Source organism: Acanthochromis polyacanthus, chromosome 3 (genome assembly GCF_021347895.1).
Source record: "Acanthochromis polyacanthus isolate Apoly-LR-REF ecotype Palm Island chromosome 3, KAUST_Apoly_ChrSc, whole genome shotgun sequence".
Classification (NCBI taxonomy): Eukaryota; Metazoa; Chordata; class Actinopteri; family Pomacentridae; genus Acanthochromis; species Acanthochromis polyacanthus.
Window position 1 is genome coordinate 43,483,138 of NC_067115.1, and position 22,742 is coordinate 43,505,879.

The 22,742-nt window shown below is 40.9% G+C and overlaps 1 protein-coding gene across 1 annotated transcript in view; it reads left to right on the top strand.

The window, feature by feature from the left end:
• Window positions 1-22,427, top strand: part of LOC127533119 (zinc finger protein 239-like) — a 49,448-nt gene extending 27,021 nt beyond the window's left edge. Inside the window, exon 3 of the transcript XR_007940804.1 lies at window positions 21,267-22,427. The gene's annotated coding sequence lies outside the window, so the exon portion shown is untranslated. The remainder of the gene's footprint in view (window positions 1-21,266) is intronic.
• The last annotated feature ends 315 nt before the right edge of the window (window positions 22,428-22,742 follow it).

Here is a 22,742-nt window from a genome sequence, read left to right on the forward strand (position 1 = left end):
CTTGTTACGATGGAAATCCTCTGCACCCCCCTCCCACACGCTCTGGATTCAGGACATTTTAAGTTGTATAAAATTGGAAACGATTAGACATATACTCAAAGGATCTGTAAATCGATTTCTTGTAATGTGGGCTCCATTCGTCTCTTGCGTCAAGCAACTTCATTTCGCTGCAGTTCCGGAATGACATTTGCTCTCACATGTATGGGTTTCAAAACTTATATTCATTCTTTTGTATATGTGTACTTATGATGAGGGATTTTATCTATGGGACCACGCTATACAGCTGGATGTTGTACTGTAAGGGACAATATTTCTGATCTGGTTGATATTTATAAACTACCCTTCTTTATTACTGAAGTACTTTTTTTTCTTTTTCCTTTTGAGCTTATTTATTTTAAATTAATTTGGTCCTTTTTTGTTGTTTGTGTTTTTCTTGTTTTGTTTTTGTTGGATATGTGTGCAGACTCAAGAATGTACACACACTTTATGGATATTGGTGCAAATGCCTGCATGTGTATAACTCTATCTGTATAATCTTTGTTATTGTGTTTGCCAAATAATTTACTAGTGCAATAATTCTGTAAATGCTGGCTTACTTGAAAACCCAATAAACAAAATGTTAAAAAAAGAAGCAAACTCCAAATCCAGGCCCAATTTTCTTATTAGAAATATTTCAAGCACTGTTTCAAATCCACAGAGCAGGGTGTGAGGGTTTTATTTGGGTTCCAGCACATGTGGGTGTGCAGGGCAATGAGGAAGCAGATAGCTTGGCACAAAGAGCAACCAAGGAGGAAAGAATAGAATTTGAGTTAGCACACAGAAAGTCAGATTATGACTCTGTCATTAACAAACTAGTCAAAGAAATATGGCAGAAGGTTCAGGAGACAAAAGAAGAGGGGGACTGATTTTGCTATCCAAGGTAAAATGGGAAAAGTAAGAAGGCACTCCAGTGGTGCAAGAAGAGACTCAATTGTTCTAACCTGGCTAAGACTCAGACACTGCAGTCTGAAAAGTGGACTGGCTTTGATTGGGAAGCACAGAGACAGGAACTGTGAGTGTGGTGAACTAGAAACTGTGAGAAATGTTCTTCTGAAGTGTAAGCTCTACTCATGCCAACAGAAGAAACATTAGAGACTAGGAAGCAGCTGGACAAACTGTTTTTATTAATCTTTGCTTTCTACTTAACATGGAGGAGTGGACAAATATGAAGAAACTTCTGAACTTTCTCATGACCACAGGACTGCATAAGAAAATATGGAGGATTCTCTAAGGACTGTGAGTAACATCCAGTAGGTGGCAGCAATACGCCAGTGATGCGTCTAGTCCGCCTAATTCAATGAGGAAGAAGAAAGTAAGTCAGTGTTTCTGCCGGAACTTCACAGTGTGACACCCGGCGGATGTAAACAAAGAAGCATGAGCAGAGTTAGCTTCACTGCTGTGTGGACTGAGCTATAAAACGGCTGTATTATAGTAAGAATGAGAAATATCAGAGCGAGAAAGTAACGATGTGTTCAGTTGAGTATCTGAGAGAGTTGATCAGCGACAGACTAGCTGCTGCTGCTGGAGAAATATTCACAGAGTTTGAAAAAACCATCGTCCAGTACCAGGAGGAGATCGATCGTCAGCGCAGACTGCTGGATGTCATCTGGAAACCACACATCCCCTTACAGCCCATAGGTGAGTATGAAGAATTCCACTTATAGCATGTGTAGTGGTTGTGTACTCTGTCTTGCATTGTGTAGATAATCAGACTGGGAGCATCCTCCCTACTGGCATCAAATCCGCCGTTTATTTACTGCGGTCAAGCCAGCCGCCTCTCGTTTCTCCGTAGTCAAGCCAGCCGCTCCTACATTTTCAGTGCGCTCTTACCGTCAGCTTACGGTAAATGCACGACCGCGCATCAACTATTTCCGGTTTAAAAAATAAAGCGCTGCATTCGCAGATGTATTATACAGCGATGTTTTAAGTAACCGACTCAGCTTAACTGTTAACTGTCGAATTGTACGGCCAATATTTACACTAAATACATAGCTTGAAGTATAAGAAGCTGAAAACGTGTTTATCTATCTGTCTGTCTGTCTGTCTTAAAAATTGTGAATTCAAATAAAAAGTGATGTGTGTCATCCCGGTGATCTATTAGTGTGATAATGAAATAAACCTCAGTCGAAAGTCACATGATCTGGACCGTAATGAGAAGACATGCTGATATTTACATTAAAAAATGTTCAATTTTTTGCTTTAAAATCTTTTAAGCCAAACTATTTCTTCTTCTTTGGCGTATGCTGACCAGGTAAGGTAGGATTGTGATTCTGGATTAGTTTGGGGTCAATAGGTCACATGACCTGAGAGCTATTGAGCTAAAATGCTAATATTTACTGTAAAAAAAACTGTTAAAAATCAATAATGTCCTGAAATCAAATATAAATTGCCGTATGTTGACCATCCTTAGTAGCACTATCATTCTGCATTAGTTTGGGGTCAATGCGTCACATGACCTGAGAGCTATTGAGCTAAAATGCTAATACTTACTGTAAACAATTAATAATAAATTCATTAAGTTTCCAAATGGAATAAAAAGTGCTGTGTCTTGATCAGTCTGTTTCATACTATAATCCCAAATAAATTTGGAGTCTTTGGGTCACATGACCTGGTAGCTATTGAGCTAAAATGCTAATACTGTAAAAAATTAATAATAAATTCATAAAGCATTCAAATGTAATAAAACCTGGTGTGTCTTGATCACCTTTTACAGTCCTGTCAATCCTTATTGATTTGGAGTCTCTGGGTCGCATGACCTGGGAGCTATTGAGCCAAAATGCTAATATTTACAGTTAAATATCAATATAAAATATGCAAAGTATCCAGATGGAATAAAAAGTGCTGTGTCTTGATCACTCTATGAGATGCTCTAATCCCAAATAGATTTGGTGTCTGTAGGTCACATGACTTGGGAGCTATTGAGCCAAAATGCTAATATTTACATTTTGAAATGAATTAAAAACTCACTAAAAAAATATTAATAGTCTCCAGAAGCAATAATAAAGTCTGTGTAATAAACCAGGTCTAAATCTATTTAGCCAAAAGATCACATGACCTGGGACTTATAGAGCTGTAATGCTCATAATTACAGTATAAAATACATGAAAAATTCACAAATCATATTAATTGTGTCCAAATGTTCATTCAATGTTTCTAAGTGTGACAAAGAATCTATGAACTACAAATCCCTATATTTGAGTGCCGTAACGTATCATAACATAATGTAACATAACGTCACGTCAGGTCTTTGCTCTTCTTTTTCTGCCTCACGTAAGTTAACCGTTAATTATCAATGAAATAAGTATCCAATCGACTGAGCCCGTAACACATGTGCTGCTCAATATCCAGAACACCATTTGGAGTCAGAGTTGTGCGACGGGTCGTTTGAAAAAAGGCAGCAGAACATCAGCCGGATGACCGTCCACAGAGTCTTTCAGGTCTTCATCATGGTGAAGACCTGAAAGATCTTCACCATTCTTGAGCCTCTCCGTGACTCTGTGGACGGTCATCCGGCTGATGTTCAGCTGCTTGGCTCTGTCAGACTTGTTGTGGCCAGCATGAAGGAGAGCAGATATCTTTACTCTTTTGACTTCTATCTTGATACAACTTCAATGGAGAACAAAATTGTATTAATGACACCTGCCTATAAGGTAGAACTTTCAGTTTGTTTAATGGAATTTTTCACTCCAACATGTAAACGTCTCTAAAGATCATGAAACCGAGTGTAACAGAACTTTTGCAAAGCCCGGTATATATATATGCGGGGTTTCCCCCAGAAAACTTGCTAAGCCTGGTGGTTGGGTTGCTAGAGAAGCCCACAGTGTTTATGTAAAAAAAGAAAAAAAAAGTTGACAGAAATTTTGAAATTATGACTATTTTGTGTTATTGTAAGCCATTTATTAACAATACTTAAATGTAGAGTCTCACAAAAAGGCACAATCTTAAAATACAGTTTTAACAAACAAAAAAATACAATTAAAATAAATAATATCAATTGTTTTCACTTAAGTTAAATCCTAGTGAATCTTAAAACAAGCCATTGCTGTTCACTATTAAAAATAAAATAAATTAACATGAATAAAAAAGTGCAAACATGGCCAAGGGGTAAAAACGGGGAACTCAGAGGCTGAAGAGGTATATGCTGGACTGTGTGACCTCGTCTACTTTTTGCTGCACATGGTGCAGGTTGGATCAGTGGAAGCAATCCGTCTGGGCTTTTCAAAGAACTCTTCCAGAGCCTTAGGGTGCTTTCACAGCTGTTAGTCCGTTAGAGTGGTTCATTTGGACCCAGAAGTTGTTACAATGTTGCTAATTTCAACTGGTTCGGTTCGCATTCACACCAGTGTTTTCGCAGTTGAACCAACTACAATGAATGTTATATCTCCCCCCAGTCGTTTGGCGGCGCTGTTCACAAAATAAGGTGTTTTAGATGACGTAGGTGAACGCTGATTGGTGCAGCATGTGAAGAGGGAAAAATCCCGGAAAAAAACATTCCATGGATCGAGGTTTATTCGTAAACAACGAACTACACACGTGGACAAAATTGTTGGTACCCCTCAGTTAAAGAAGGAAAAACCCACAATTCTCACTGAAATCACTTGAAACTCACAAAAGTAACAATAAATAAAAATTTATTGAAAATTAAATAATCAAAATCAGCCATCACTTTTGAATTGTTGATTAACATAATTATTTAAAAAACAAACTAATGAAATAGGGCTGGACAAAAATGATGGTACCCATAACTTAATATTTTGTTGCACAACCTTTTGAGGCAATCACTGCAATTAAACGATTTCTGTATTTGTCAATGAGCGTTCTGCAGCTGTCAACAGGTATTTTGGCCCACTCCTCATGAGCAAACAGCTCCAGTTGTCTCAGGTTTGATGGGTGTCTTCTCCAAATGGCATGTTTCAGCTCCTTCCACATATGTTCAATGGGATTCAGATCTGGGCTCATAGAAGGCCACTTTAGAATAGTCCAACGCTTTTCTCTCAGCCATTCTTGGGTGTTTTTGGCTGTGTGTTTTGGATCGTTGTCCTGTTGGAAGACCCATGACCTGTGACTGAGACCAAGCTTTCTGACACTAGGCAGCACATTTCTCCAAGCCTTGATAGTCTTCAGATTTCATCGTACCTTGCACACTTTCAAGACACCCTGTGCCAGATGCAGCAAAGCAGCCCCAAAACATTACTGAGCCTCCTCCATGTTTCACCGTAGGGACAGTGTTCTTTTCTTCGTATGCTTGGTTTTTTGAGTCTATGAACATAGAGTTGATGTGCCTTACCAAAAAGCTCCAGTTTGGTCTCATCTGTCCAAAGGACATTCTCCCAGAAGCTTTGTGGCTTGTCAACATGCATTTTTGCAAATTCCAGTCTGGCTTTTTTATGAGTTTTTTTCAGCAGTGGTGTCCTCCTTGGTCGTCTCCCATGAAGTCCACTTTGGCTCAAACAACGACGAATGGTGCGATCTGACACTGATGTACCTTGGCCTTGGAGTTCACCTTTAATTTCTTTGGAGGTTGCTCTGGGCTGTTTGGATACAATTCCAACGATCCGTCTCTTCAATTTGTCATCAATTTTCCTCTTGCGGCCACGTCCAGGGAGGTTGGCTACTGTCCCGTGGGTCTTGAACTTCTGAATAATATGAGCCACTGTTGTCACAGGAACTTCAAGCTGTTTAGAGATGGTCTTATAGCCTTTACCTTTAAGATGTTTGTCTATCATTTTTTTTCGGATGTCCTGGGACAATTCTCTCCTTCGCTTTCTGTTGTCCATGTTCAGTGTGGTACACACCTTTTCACCAAACAGCAGGGTGACTACTTGTCTCCCTTTAAATAGGCAGACTGACTGATTATGAGTTTGGAAACACCTGTGATGTCAATTAAATGACACACCTGAGTTAATCATGTCACTCTGGTCAAATAGTTTTCAATCTTTTATAGAGGTACCATCATTTTTGTCCAGCCCTATTTCATTAGTTTGTTTTTTTAAATAATTATGTTAATCAACAATTCAAAAGTAATGGCTGTTTTTGATTATTTAATTTTCAATAAATTTTTATTTATTGTTACTTTTGTGAGTTTCAAGTGATTTCAGTGAGAATTGTGGGTTTTTCCTTCTTTAACTGAGGGGTACCAACAATTTTGTCCACGTGTGTATATTCGTATCATTGCTTTATGCAGCAAGCACAAATACTGCTGTTGTTCCAGCATGAAGCTCGCATTCAGTACGAGAACATTACTCAGTCGTTTTTGGCTACGGAAGCTCCTGTAGACCAAAAAGTCTGCTGCACCATCAAGCCGGCCCGAATGGAGACAGGTTTGTGTTCTCACCAGGAGCGAGCCGAACTGGAGTTCACATAGAAGCAGACCGAGACCACCTTCGGGCGGCGGTCTCGGTCCAGTTCTTTAGTCCGCACCAAAAACATCTGGTCTGCTTTCACACCAGCCCAAACGAACCGTACTTGCTGGTGTTGCGGACTCTAGTCCGCTTTAAGCGGACCAAAAGGCGTATGTGTGAAAGCACCCTTATTGTAGTCAAGCTCAGCCACAGAGGGACCATTGATTTTGATGCGGAGGGAGGCAGTTAGGCTTTCCCCCTGCAGCCTGTTCCTGAGGTCTGTCTTGATCTATTGAAAAATAATCACATAACTGACATTAAACAAATGTGTACCTACTTAAACTGCTAGCAGAAAAGTGAAAAAATACTCACCCTGGTCATAGCAGAAAAATCTCTCTCACAGTTGACACTTGACACAGGAATTGTCAGTGCAATGGCAGAGATCTGGGCCAGGTTTGAGGAGCTTCAGCTTATCAAAGTCAGAGGCCAGCTCCTGCATTACCTCCAGCTGTGACTTATCCTAGTAGGATAAAGCAAAGAGTAAAAATTGTTAGGAAACCAGAAGTTAAAAAAATAAACATTTCTAAGAAATCCATTCAACATTTCACATCTGCTGCTTACTTTAAAGATGCCCTGGCCCACATGAACCTTGAAGATGGTCCATTCTTGCAGTGCTGCTCCGCCATCCACAGTTGGAAATTTTTGGGCAAGCAGTTGTAAGTTCCCTTGAAAGTCATCGTCTCCCCTCTCCACTGCTTGTGGGCTGAGTATGTTAAATGCACCTAGGATGTTCATCTGTGGGAATCTCCTCTCAAGGTGCTCAATGAGATGGTCCAAGTATGGCTCCATTACCTTTTGAAAATATGATTTTGTTTTTAATTAGTACAATTTCATATCATTCTACTATTTTTTTAAGTTTGTAACTTGAAACATTGAATATTCAATACCTGAGTGTGAAAACGGGTCCAAAAAGAGGTGAGGTCAAAATGATCACTCCTGTGGCGTCTCCTCTCCTCCTCGGCCTGTATGTTGAGGCTTTTCACTCTGTCTTCCAACCCGCTGAGATGTGACCCTGGAGGCTGCTTGTCTCCTGCCTCCTTGATTTGTCGAATGGCCTCAATTGTAACAGGCACCTAAAATGTTAAATGGTTATATTAAAGCTATATTGTTTTTGCTTTTCATAGTTTTCCATAAACAAGTGTATTTAAAATCAACTTACGTGTTTCTTGATAGCCAAAAAATTGACTTCTTCCTTTTGGAAAAGCTTTGAAAGCCGTGTCAGGTGGGGAAGGACATCTGCCTGGAGGTGGACAGCAGCCACAAACCTATATGTCGCACAGTATGTATAAAGGCACCTTGCTACAGGGTCCTTCATCTCTGCTTCTTCAGCAAGAGCTGCCAGCACAGCTGCCAGATTCCTATGAAGAGTTGAAATGGCTGTGTCTTGGGACAGCCATCTTGTGTCCTTCACTTCCTTATGTCCAAAGAACACATAAAGAGGACACATAAAATCAAACACAGTGGTGTGGAAAATTATCTTAAAATGTAGAAAAGGCAAGGCAGGAAAAGGCAATTTATATAGCCCATTTTTTGCAAACAGTTTGTCTCAAAGAAAAATTATTAGATTGCTTAAAGTTATTTTCAGGTTGTCCACTCCTAAAACACTGGAATGGACTGATCTGCAGGCGACGTCTGACGTTACGGTGAGCGTATTGCGTCATTTCCTGTTTCAGCACTGTGTCGTGTTGTTAGCATGGCTTCTGCTTCTGCCTCTTCCTCTCCCTCTCTCTCCCTCTCCTGCTCAGTGTGCCACATGTTTAGTTATTCCTCTGCCTCCTTTAGTGATAACGATATGTGTAAGGCCTTTTCTGGAGGCGAGGCTCTCTGAATTGGAATCGCGGCTCCGCACCATGGAAAATAACCCGCTAGCAGCTAGCCAGGCCCCCTTAGCCGGTGCGGACCGCAATAGCTTAGCTAGTGTAGCATCTGTTAGCCGTCCCTTAGCAGCGCCCGAACAGCCGGGTGGATGGGTGACAGTTCATAGGAAAAACAGTCCAAAACTCAAGCCTGCTGTCCCGGCTCACCACAAACCGCTTCATGTTTCTAATCATTTTTCCCCGCTCAGCGACACACCCGCTGAGAAACCAACTCTGATCATTGGCAGCTCCATAGTCAGAAACGTGAAGCTAGCGACACCAGCGACCATAGTTAAATGCCTCCCAGGGGCCAGAGCAAATTTGAAACTGCTGGCTAAAGATAATCGTAAATATAGTAAGATTGTTATTCACGTCGGCGGTAACGACACCCGGTTACGCCAATCGGAGGTCACCAAAATTAGCGTGGCATCGGTGTGTACTTTCGCCAAAACCATGTGGGACTCTGTAGTTTTCTCTGGACCCTTGCCTGATCTGACCAGCGATGACATGTTTAGCCGCATGTCGTCGTTTCGCCGCTGGTTGTCTGTGTGGTGTCCATCAAACGACGTGGGCTTTATACATAATTGGAGCTCTTTTTGGGGAAAACCTGGTCTGATTAGGAGAGACGGCATCCATCCCACTTTGGCTGGTGCAGCTCTCATTTCTAGGAATATGGCTGATTTTATTAGTACTCCTAAAGCATGACAACCCAGAGTTAAGACCAGGATGCAGAGCTGTAGTCTTACACACCTCTCTGCAGTTTCCTCACAGCTGTCACCCTCCAGTAATTCAGTTAACTTTATTGAGACTGTGTCTGTCCCCCGACCACCAAAATTCAATAAATTAAACAAATCAAAAATATACAAAAGAAATAGTAACCACAAAAATTTAATAAAAATTAATACCTCTATTTCAACAGAGCACAGAGACAGGAAAATTAAATGTGGTCTGTTAAATATTAGATCTCTCTCATCTAAATCTCTGCTAGTAAATGAGTTGATAACTGATCACCAGATTGATTTGTTCTGTTTGACTGAAACCTGGTTGCAGCAGGAAGAATTTGTTAGCCTAAACGAATCAACTCCCCCTAGTCATATTAACTGTCATATTCCTGGAATCACAGGCCGAGGAGGAGGAGTAGCAGCAATCTACCATTCCAGTTTAAAACTGAACCAGAGGCCTAAACCTGATTACAGCTCATTGGAAAATCTCACTCTTAGTCTCTCTCATCCAAATTTGAAAGCTCAGAAACCAGTTTTATTTGTTGTTATATATCGTCCTCCTGCTCCTTATTCTGAGTTTTTATCTCAATTCTCAGACTTTTTATCTGAATTAGTGCTCAGTTCAGACAAAGTTATTATTGTGGGTGACTTTAACATTCATGTTGACGTAGACAGCGACAGCCTTACAACAGCTTTTAATTCATTATTAGACTCAATTGGGTTTTCTCAACATGTAAATAAACCAACTCATAGTTTTAATCACACTCTTGACCTTGTCCTGACTTATGGCATAGAAATTGAAGAGTTAACAGTATTTCCCCAGAACCCTCTTCTTTCTGACCATTTTATGATAACATTTCAATTTCAAGTAAAGGATTGTTTAGCAGCTGAGAACAAATATCATTACAGTAGGTGTTTGTCTGACAATTCAGTATCTAAATTTAAGGAAATAATACCCTCACTGTTTACTTCAGCAACATTTACTGATAAATCAGAAGGCAATTATTATTATTTTACCCCCACAGAAGTGGATTATTATGTTAACAATGCTTCAGCCTCACTGCGTACAACTCTTGATAGTGTTGCACCTGTAAAAAAGAAAGTTATATCTCAGAGAAGACTTGCTCCTTGGTATAATTCCAGCTGCGGACTTTAAAGCAGGCATCCCGAAAGCTGGAAAGAAAGTGGTATTCCACTAATTCAGAGGTAGTGTATGTGGCTTGGAAAAATAGTCTAGTAATCTATAAAAAAGCTCTTCGTAATGCCAGGACAACTTATTATTCATCTTTAATAGATGAGAACAAGAACAACCCTAGGTTTCTCTTTAGCACTGTAGCCAGGCTGACAAAGAGTCAGAGCTCTGTTGAACCTTGTATTCCTTTAGCTTTAACCAGTAACGACTTCATGAGCTTCTTTACACATAAAATAGTTCTGATTAGAGATAAAATTAATCTGGTCCTTCCTACAAATGTCACAGATGCTTTTGAATTGGCTGTTAGACCTGATGAATCTTTAGAATTCTTCACTCCTATATGTCTCTCTGAACTAATTTCAACAGTTTCTACATCCAAACCATCAACATGTCTTTTAGATCCTATCCCAACTAGACTCTTCAAGGAGATTTTACCTTTAATTCATTCTTCAATGTTAGATCTGATTAATCTCTCTCTAGTAACAGGCTATGTACCACAGGCTTTTAAGGTTGCTGTCATCAAACCTTTGCTTAAAAAGCCCACTTTAGATCCAGATGTGTTAGCTAACTATAGACCAATATCCAACCTACCATTTCTCTCTAAAATTCTGGAAAGAACAGTTGCAAATCAATTATGTGAACACTTACAAAGGAATAATTTGTTTGAAATGTTTCAGTCAGGCTTCAGAGTGCATCATAGCACAGAAACAGCTCTAGTGAAAGTTACTAATGACCTTCTCATAGCATCAGATAATGGACTAGTCTCTATACTTGTTTTGTTAGATCTTAGTGCAGCGTTTGACACAATCGACCACAACATTTTATTACAGCGTCTAGAACATTCAATTGGCATTAAAGGGACAGCACTGGACTGGTTTAAATCCTACTTATCAGATAGGTTCCAGTTTGTGCATGTCAACAATAACTCTTCTGAGCATACTAAAGTTAATCATGGAGTTCCTCAGGGTTCTGTCTTAGGACCGATACTTTTCACATTATACATGCTTCCTTTAGGCAATATTATTAGGAAGCATTGTATTAACTTCCATTGTTATGCAGATGACACACAATTGTATTTATCTATGAAGCCAGATGAAACTGATCAGTTAGCTAGACTGCAAGATTGTCTTAAGGACATTAAAACCTGGATGACTTTTAACTTCCTACTGCTAAATTCAGACAAAACTGAAGTCATTGTATTTGGCCCCAAACATCTTAGAAACTCGCTTTCAAAGCAAATAGTTACTCTGGATGGCATCACGTTGGCCTCCAGTACTACTGTGAGGAATCTTGGAGTTATTTTTGACCAGGACATGTCCTTTAACTCACACATAAAGCAAGTCTGTAGGACTTCCTTTTTTCACCTGCGTAATATTGTAAAAATCAGGAACATTCTGTCTCAGAGTGATGCAGAAAAATTAGTTCATGCTTTTGTTACTTCCAGGCTTGACTATTGCAATTCCTTATTATCGGGTTGTCCAAATAGCTCTCTCAAACATCTACAGTTGATCCAAAACGCTGCTGCGAGAGTACTGACAGGAGTTAGCAAAAGAGATCATATTTCCCCTATACTTGCTTCTCTTCACTGGCTTCCTGTTAAATCCAGAATAGAATTTAAAATCCTTCTTCTGACATATAAAGCTCTTAATAACCAATCTCCATCATATCTTAAAGATCTGATAGTACCTTATTATCCTAGTAGAACTCTTCGCTCTCAAGCTGCAGGCTTACTTGTTGTTCCTAGAATTTCTAAAAGTAGAATGGGAGGCAGAGCCTTCAGTTATCAGCTCCTCTCCTGTGGAACCTGCTCCCAGTTTGGGTTCTGGAGGCAGACACCCTCTCTATTTTTAAGACCAGGCTTAAAACGTTCCTTTTTGACAAATCTTATAGTTGGGGCTGACTGGGTGACCCACAGGGGTTCGGCTTGTGTCTTCATTGCACAGCTGACTCCCTCTTGGACGTCCCTTCGTTCTGCCTCTAGTCATGCTGCTATAGGCCTATAGGCTGCTGGGGGACTTCTCTTGACGCACTGAGCCCTTCTCTATCTACCTTTACATTTAATATGTATACCGTTATTGCAGTACATTCACTCTGTTTCCCCCTGTGCTATTTCTCCGAGTGTCCCTGGTCCCAGAGCTGGATGCTTCAGATCTGCGGTTGATGTTCCACCAGCTGGTCCAGTCTCCATCATGTCCACTGTGGGATGCTGCTGCTGACCTTCCTCCAGCCCTCTGCTTCCAACTCCCCTTTTCCACCAGTCAACTCTGCATTGCCTTCACTATACTGTTATGCTAACTTACATACTGTTTGAATTTTACTGCTAGCTATATATGGAGTATGTTTAATGTCAGAGCCGTACATCATCAGAGTAAACTATGAGTCAGTTTTCAATGTTAGCTTATACTTTGTCTGTGTCACATATCCTGTCATGCATGTATCCAAATGTGTGTTGTGTTTTCCTTGCTTTCCCACCCCTCCCTCTTCTCCCATCCCTCCCCCTTGCCCTCTTCTGTCCCTCTAAACCCGCCCGGCCAGCAGGCAGATGGGTCCCCCCTATATAGAGCCGGGTTCTGCTCGAGGTTTCTTCCCTGTTAAAAGGGTGTTTTCCTGCCACTGTCTCCTTTGGGCTGCTCTGGGGGTCAGGCATATGGGTTCTGTAAAGCGTCTTGAGACGAGTTGACTGTAATTGACGCTATATAAATAAAATTGAATTGAATTGAATTGAATTGAATTGAATTGAATTGAATTGAATTGAATTGGAAGCTGCTTTCAGCACAGCTGTGCGATTGGCACTGTTTCTAAAATAAATGTGCAGGGGCCTCATTTATAAAGCTTGCGTACGCACAAAACAGGGCTAGAAAGTGGCATACGCCACTTTCTACGCAAAGATTGTGATTTATAAAAACAAATTTGGCGTGAGAATGTGCGCACCGGTGCGCCAGCCTTGATTCTTGATGCTTGCTTACGCACAAAACAGGGCGTAAATCACAAACTTTGCGTAGAAAGTGGCGTACGCTGTGTTCGTTGTGATTTCTAAAACAAACTTGGCGTGAGAATGTGTGCACCGGTGCGCCAACTTTGATGGTTGCTTAAGCACATTTTGGAGACAGAGGGAACGGCAGTGCTGGAGGGTGAAGTGGTGAATTGAAACCAGATTGATCTCAAACCTTTATTGTTATCACATATTAGACTTGTAGAGCCGATAATCATAAACCCTCGTTGTTGTAGATGTTCATATAGTGCGTCATTCGGCCTACGACTGTATTTGCAGAACTATGTTCATATATCAAACTTCCATCTTCAAATGATATAGAGCGGTGAGTGGCACTGATTGATTACTAATTTGGAAAAGGCACGTGACAATCAGTCCAATTGCTGATCAAGCGGATAAATAATGGGTGACAGCCGTGTGTAATGTGGCACAATGGATGCGCTGGCATTGCTGGAAGATCACGTTAAGAATGGAGAGAGATTTTAGGGTTCACGGGGATTTGCCCATGACGATGACTGGCTAATAAGCCGATTCAGATTCCCTAGAGCAGTGCTCTTGGATCTATGTGCTGAACTGGGCCGTCTTAGACCGACCCACCCGCCGAAACCACGCCATCCCGGTACAGACACAGGAGCTGACGACTCCGGGGTTTGTGGCGACACCGGCTCCTTCCAGCGGGAATTGGCCAACAGGTATGTGTTATATATGAGGTTACATTTGTTGTCTAAATCCTATCTGGGTCAGCACAATAATGCCAGCTGTTTTGGATGACATTTTAAACATGACCAGTCAATACATTAGGTTTCCTTACACTGTGGGTGAACAGGCCAACATTAAATGGCAATTTGCAGCGATGTCCGGTTTCCCAAATGTAATCGGTGTAACTGACTGCACTCATGTTGCTGTAAGGGCTCCGAGTGAAAATGAATTTGTCTGTGAACCGAAAAAATGTATTCAATCAGTGTACAAATTATTTGTACATCGGACATGATCATAACAAATTTAGTGGCAGGGTGGCCTGGGTCAACACATGATTCATTCATCCTGACGCACAGCAGTGTGGGGAAAAAACTGCAGGGGGCGCTGTGTAAAATGCCGTGGATCAGCAGCTTATTTATATACAGATACATTCATGAGTTACTTTGCATTGACCATTCATGGTAAAATGTGGGTGTGTTGTGGGCGGAATGTGAGGTGGATCCACCTGTGCAATCTTCCAGCTGGTGTCTGATTTATAAAGAAATTGCATGCAGCTGTGCTTACGCACAGTTTTATAAATCAGTGGCGAAGGTCATACGCCCATTTCGTATTTTCGGTGTACGCAAACTTTAGTATGGATCCTACGCAATGTTTTATAAATGAGGCCCCAGGTCTTGAAGGTGCCCTTGGAACGTTGTCTGCAGCATCTTTGCATGCAAGAGCAAGGCGGTGTGCTGCACAGTGCACAGACACTAGCTGTGGCCAGGAATCTGTCAGCTGTTTGGCAACACCATTCTGGCATCCTTAAAGATGGATATTACAATAATCAGTACTTAGTTAAAGATAAATTGTAGCTTTACCTCAACTTAAACTTATTTTCAGTGCTTACCTGTCATCACAGCAGCACCATCTGTGCCCAAACCAAAAATTCGATCTGTTGGTATGGCTCTGACTGTGATCACCTCACTGATGGCCTCTGCAATGGTATGTATATATACAGGTAAAAGCCAGAAAATTAGAATATTTTCATAAACTTGATTTATTTCCGTAATTGCGAACAAAAGGTATAACTTTTACATTATATGTAATCATTGCACGCAGACTGATGCACTTCAAATGTTTATTTATTTAATTTTGATGATCATAGGTGGCAACAAATGAAAATCCGACATTCCGTGGGTCAGAAAATTAGAATATTGTGAAATGGGTCAAGTTTGAAGACACCTGGTGCCACCCACTAACCAGCTGATTAACTCAAAACACCTGCAAAGGGCTTTAAATGGTCTCTCAGTCCAGTTCTGAAGCTTACACAAACATGGGGAAGACTTCAGATTTGACAGCTGTCCAAAAGGCAACCATTGACACATTGCACAAGGAGGGCAAGACTCAAAAGGTTATTGCTGAAAAGGTTGGCTGTTCTCAAAGCTCTGTGTCCAAACACATTAATGGAGAGGCAAAGGGTAGGAAAAACTGTGGTAGGAAAAAGTGTACAAGCGACAGGGATCACCGCGCCCTGGTGAAGATTGTGAAAAAAAGCCCATTCAAAAATGTGGGGGAGATTCACAAGGACTGGACTGCTGCAGGAGTCAGTGCTTCAAAATCCACCACCAAGAGACGCATGAAAGACATGGGTTTCAACTGCCGCATACCTCGTGTCAAGCCTCTTTTGAACAAGAAACAGCGCGCAAAGCGTCTCACCTGGGCTAAGGAAAAAAGAGCTGGACTGCAGCTGAGTGGTCCAAAGTTATGTTTTCTGATGAAAGCAAATTTTGCATTGCCTTTGGAAATCGAGGTCCCAGAGTCTGGAGGACAGGAGAGGCACAGGATCCACGTTGCCTGAAGTCTAGTGTGAAGTTTCCACCATCAGTGATGGTTTGGGGTGCCATGTCATCTGCTGGTGTCGGTCCACTCTGTTTCCTGAGATCCAAGGTCAACGCAGCCGTCTACCAGCAAGTTTTAGAGCACTTCATGCTTCCTGCTGCTGACCTGCTTTATGGAGGTGGGGATTTTATGTTCCAACAGGACTTGGCGCCTGCACACAGTGCCAAATCTACCAGTGCCTGGTTTAAGGACCATGATATTTCTGTACTCAATTGGCCAGCCAACTCGCCCGACCTTAGCCCCATCGAAAATCTGTGGGGTATTGTTAAGAGGAAGATGCAGAATGCCAGACCCAAAAATGCAGAAGAGCTGAAGGCCACTATCAAAGCAACCTGGGCTCTCATAACACCTGAGCAGTGCCAGAAACTGATCGACTCCATGCCACGCCGCATTAATGTAGTCATTGAGGCAAAAGGAGCTCCAACCAAGTATTGAGTACTGTACATGCTCATATTTTTCACGTTCATACTTTTCAGTTGGCCAACATTTCTACAAATCCTGTTTTTGTATTGGCCTCAGGTAATATTCTAATTTTCTGACCCACGGAATGTCGGATTTTCATTTGTTGCCACCTATGATCATCAAAATTAAATAAATAAACATTTGAAGTGCATCAGTCTGCGTGCAATGATTACATATAATGTAAAAGTTATACCTTTTGTTCGCAATTACGGAAATAAATCAAGTTTATGAAAATATTCTAATTTTCTGGCTTTTACCTGTATATATATATATATATATATATATATATATATATATATGCAGTTATTTACATATAACAAGGAACTCGACTAGAACAGGATAGATTTTATTTGCATTTACAATAAACAACACAATTATAATAATAAACAACAGAAATATTATTAATATTAATTATTATTTATTTATCTCTCCCTCTAGGCTGTTATATAGTTGCAGCAAAGCCCTCTCTCCTCAGAGCCGCTTCCCACTTCTTCCTCAACCCATAGTCTTTGGGAAACCTACATGGAGTAAAGAAAAAAGTAGACAGAGAAGTAAATATGTATGTACACAACAACATATTTAAAAAGAAAGCATGCTAATAAATTAAGTGCAAAGAACTTAATTAGCCAATATACTGGAGACCAAAGTTATTTAATTTGATCAGTATAACATTGTTTGGTAACATTTCAATTATGCGAGAGCAGTCCTAAAGAATTGCCCAATCATAAAATGGGTTTGGAGGAATAACATAGATGCTAATCTGGATATATATCTGAGTGAGACTTTATAACTACTATTAGTAGAAGGGCTGGGCGATATGGCCAAAAAATAAAATCTCGAATTTTTTTTTTTTAGTCATCTTGGACGATTACGATTTTAATCGATTTTTGTTGTTTTTTTGCGGTCTGTTTGCTATGGCTAGTGCTAGCCATAGGGTTGCCACCTTTCAGAAACGAAAATGAAGGACACCCACCACGACTCCTCGGGGCCACAGTTCAGTAAACTTGAAAAGATATTCACAGATTCAGACCAAGGATCAAACCGGCAACCCTCTGGTTGCAAGATGGCCACTCTACCCACTGAGCCATGCCGCCCCATTATTGATGCTGGAAGTCTGAATCTGTGAATATCTTTCCAACTTTACCAAACGCAGGGCCACTACCACCCAAGGAGTGATCTATTTAATTTTGAAAAAAGCATTTAGTCATACTTAAAGCTTTAAGTGCTTTATTAACACAAAACTAAGAGTTCTGTATTGTTTTATGATCACAGGTTCTTTCTAAAAAGATGTGGCATCATTTTAAACAGTGAAACCATACTTATAAAATGTAATGACCAACCAGTGTGTCATACTGGATTCTGCAAAAACACAGTCTATGAGCAACAGAAAACACAGTTTGCCCTGTACCTATTGCCAGGGGTTGCAGTCTTCCAGTCTGTGCTTTTGAAAATGTTTTTGCTTCTTTGGACGTGCTAGAGTTTCGGGTGTAGACATTTTTAAACACGTGGGAGCAGCAGTGTCTGTAACAAGGAAACCTGTGACAGGACCGGCAAACAGACCTGCTGAATCAATACGGGATGCTACAATTAATTGTCAAATAAAGGACGATTCCGTATTTTAAGGTACGGGTGGCAACCCGAGCCATGCCACACTCCCGTAGCTGCGGTCACCTTTCCCATTCTTTAGGATGCCTCTGCTGAGGTGCTGAAAGAGGTTAGTTGTGCTGCTACTCTTCGTTTTCACAGTACTTTTGCAAACCTTGCACATGACTGTAGTTTGCTTTGTGTCAGTCTTGTCAAAGTTGAACCACTTCCATATAATCGATGTAACATGAGGCCCTTTCCTCGCGACCAACACTTCGTCTCTGCTGTTCTGTCCGCCATGACGGGGGTGTGAGTGTTTTGGTGGAAGGAGATGAGAGGCGGAAGCAAACGCCAGTGCACAAGTCGTGAAAGGCAGAAGAAGAATCTGTATTGTTATATATTTAAGCTTGCCTCGATTTTACGATTTCGCAAATTTTCAAATTGTCGGGTTTTAAAAATGCAAATGAATCAATTTAATTCGATTTATCACCCAGCCCTAATTGGTAGTATTGGTGGTATTAATAGTAATGCGACTACTATCTGTCTGCTTATCTGTCTGTCTTGTAAAGCGTCTTTGAGTGTCCCAAAAAGTGCTATATAAATTTGATGTATTATTATTAGTATTATTATTGTACACCAACTACTGCTGCTGATACTGTCACTGCTACTACAATTTGTAATAGTAGTACACAGGCTGATACTACTTCTACAACTCTAACAGCTACTTATACTACTACTGCTGCTTGTACTTTTAGTATTACTACTACTGCTTGTACAGCTATACTACAGAATCGTCTGGTATTTGGTTGTTCAGCTGTTAACCCGTGTTAGTGTTTTGCTAGTGGCTAACTAGCTAGCTCTTATAGACTGGAAGCTCTCAACAAGATTTAATCATGAAAAAAGAGCCAAAAACTATTCTTACCTGTGGAAAGTTATTCCAAGTTTCCTTGTCTTGATCATGCAACATAGTGTGCAACTGTATGCAGCACAGTGAGCCGGCATTCTTTTTGTTTTAGTTTTCGTGCCACTGACATCATCGGAAAACACTGAAACTTTGCCCCCACTAGCTTAGTGTCTCCGTAGGCACGCCGCTCAGAGGGGCGTGTCGTATCTACTTTTCATATCTATGGAACACACCCAATGTCTGCAGGGGCCCAGATGTTGTGCATCCATGCCATATCTGGTGGTTACCGTGGGAACCAAATATGTAATATGAGATGGCAAGTGGAATCATTAACTCCGCTACACATGCAGAACATCATGAAGTGTTCAGGTGAATAGTTAACGATGAACTGAGACACATTGTGAGGAAGAGAGGATGGGCTCATAATATGGTGTCGAGGGCTGCACGATATTGGAAATATGTGCGATATGCGATATGGGTGTCAAGAACTGCGATATCAATATATATTGCGATATTGGATATTAGTGCCGTTGTCCGATGTGATAGCCACTTGTTTCTCTTCTTGCAACCCCCAGTTTGTCAACACATCCCACAGGGCAGCCACTATGCAGGCATGTTATTTGGTCGTGGATACGCGAAAATTCACGTATCGAGGTATCAATTTTGAGACCCAACGTGAATCGCCCAAATTCGATGAGAAAAAAAATATGGAGTGTAAGGGGTATAGGGTTGGATCGCACATAGTTGTCAACAGTGCGCTGGCTAGCAATGAGCGTTTTTGTTAGGATGTATTATATCACTCACATGTGGGCTTCCTTGAAAGATCGCGCGAAGAAGGAGGGCAGGGAGAAAGAGGAATATGGCTGGAATTATTGACAGGAAAGAGGAGAATAGAGCAAGGGAAGTGGACGATGGGTGTCACATCAAGTGGAATTGGGAGTGGTTGGTGATACCCATGAAGCTTACGCACCAAAAGCACGAGTTGGAAACAACGATTGGAGAGCATTATCGAAAGTTAGATGTAGCTGGGAAAGCGAGGTGCATGGTGTGCGACAATGAGACAAAATACAGCGACAGGATGCCAAGCGCTGATAGACCACATGAAAACGAAAAATCATGCCAGGAAATTGTACGAAAAGCGCTCTAACCACCAAATGCCCACCAGAATGCACCATTTCAGCCTTTAAATTTCTAAAGTTTCTTGCATGGGAGGGTTAGGGTTGGGTTAGGGTTAGTGCTGCTGTGTCATGGCTCCTAGACTTCTATTATAAACCATCATATTCTTTTTGCGTCAAACATTCAACTCCTGAGCTGATTTTGTTGGAGACAGCCAGTCCTGGACAAAGTGACAGATGTGTGTTCTCTCATCAACACAGTAGTAACCATTATCTTTTGTCTCTTTGTCCCTTCAGAGCTCCCACAGTCGTATGTCTGTGAGAATGAGAAGACTGTTGTTGACCATCAGCCCCATGACCAGGAGAGAAACTCCATGGTGGACCATGAGGACCCAGAGCCTCTACGGATTAAAGATCAGCAGGAGGAACTCTGCACCAGTTGGGACCAATCAAACCCAGAGATTTTTCAAATTAAAATTGAACAGGAAGAATCGTGCACCAGTCTGGACCAATCAAACCCAGAGATTTCTCAAATTAAAATGGAACAGGAAGAATTGTGCACCAGTCTGGACCAATCAAACCCAGGGTTACCACAAATTAAAGTGGAACAGGATGAACTCTGCTCCAGTCAGGAGGAAGAGTTAATTGGATTGAAACAGGAGACTGATACCTTTGAGGTGACTCCTGCTGATGAGGAAAGTGACCACGGTGAACCAAAACCAAACAGTGATCAGCTCCTGTTTCACATCTCTTGTGTAGCTGAGAGCCCAGATCAGGAAGGAAGCAAGGATGTAGACTCAGGATCAACTGGATGTATCGAGCAGAAACCAAGACATCAGAGTAACAGCAGTCACAGTAATGATGTAGACAATGCTCCAACGTCAGCGAGACAGTGTGATAATGACAAGGCAAGAAAATCTCTACCATGTGATGTCTGTGGAAAAGCTTTTAGGTATAAATCAAATTTAATCGAACATCGCAGAACCCACACAGGTGAGAAGCCGTATTCTTGTGAAACCTGTGGGAAAAGCTTCAGTCAACGGGGCTCTTTGACTGTCCACATGAGACTTCACACGGGTGAGAAGCCATATTCTTGTGAAACATGTGGAAAAAGCTTTATTCAACGGATCAATTTGACTTACCACATGAGATGTCACACAGGTTAGAAGCCATATGTTTGTAACACTTGTGGAAAAAGATTTTCTTATTCATCAACACATAGAAGGCACATGGCAGTTCACAAGGAGGAAAAGCCATATTCTTGTGGCACATGTGGAAAAAGCTTCCACCGTAGTCACCGATTAAAAGCCCACATGAGAATCCACACAGCTGAGAAGTCGTGATCCTGAAACATCTGTGGAAAACATAATGTCAGAACTAAGCTTGAAACAACATGGAAGAATTGGTAGAGGTTAAAAGTAGATGTTTTAGATTTAAAGCACCTTTAGTCTGTGCTTCAACAACAATTGTGAGGAAGCATGTAAGCAATCCTTGATGATCAGACCAGATGGAGTCTGGACTGTGGTGGTGGTGGAGCAGGCAGAATAACCAAACTGAATGTCTGGATGGATATGGTATTGGTACAGACTGCTACATTTCTGCTATCACGACATCCTTCATCAGCAGAGCAGTGGTTGGAGATATTGTGAAGCTGTTTGGAACATTTTCACATCCTGCTGAGAGAACATGGCTGTTCAGGTGTGAACATACTGCTGGAATCCACTCAGCTTGAGCTCTGCTGTCTTTCCAGTAAAAGGAGTCAACGAGATACAGAGACATTGTGACAGTAGGACACAACAGAGTGTGTCACTGCAGCAGAGGATATCTGGACATGAAATAAAGTTGTAATAAAACATCTACAGCTCCATGACTGCTTCATGAAATGTTTTGAATGTTTTCAAACAGATGGACATTTACAAGTTGTTTCATAATGAATGTAACATTGAACAACCTCAGCAAGACATAACCAACATTATTATGTTTTTAACCAACACACAAGTGGTTTTACGAGTAGTAGCTGATACACTCCTGCAAATGTCAAAACCAGAAATGTTAAAAACAGGTGAAGCTGTGCTGCAGTTTCTGCTGGTTAGATAAAGGCCTTATGCTATTTATTTCTTCTATTGTCACCACATAGGTCATCTGTGTGATTTGTTAGTAAGATCTCATTGTGTGGTCATACAGCACATTGAACCCTTGTGTTGTCTTAACGTCCTGAACACTCCTCCTGTCCTCAGGGTCAAAAATGAACTGCCTCCACTGAGCCTCTAAAATAGAGCAGCTTAATGGAATTTTTAACTAAAAATGTGTTTTACATGAAGAAACAACCTGTCATGTATCACACACTTTGTGAATGCCTCTGTTTTTGCTTCCTCAGAGGGTAGAAAGACTGTATTTAATCAGTGGACACCATTCGTTTTTATACTATTGTTCATGCTGTAACTGTTTTCTTTCTTTAAGTAGAGGTTTATTATCACTATTATTGCTGCTAAAGGTACTGCATAGGTGTAAACATTTCTTGTTTTGTAAGAGATAATACTTCTATAGCCTAATAAAGTACCAGAAATGTGCAGAAATTAACTTGAAATGCATTTTTGAAGGCAAACAACAGTGCACTGTATACTGTGCAATGAAATGTAAAACTACAAAATACTAGAATTCTCTCATCTTTTGACTCATTGCTCCCACTGACAAGCTGCATAACCTACATCAATCATAAGAATAGAAAAAAAATAACAGATTCAAGCAAAATATATTAAATAAAAAAATAAAAAAAATTACGAAAAATACGGGGAATATTGGACGGGCATCGCGAGGTGCATTTCCTTGAAAGTGACCGATTCGGGGATTTTATACCGACTTCAGGACATGTTTTGGACAAAATAGTTTACTGGC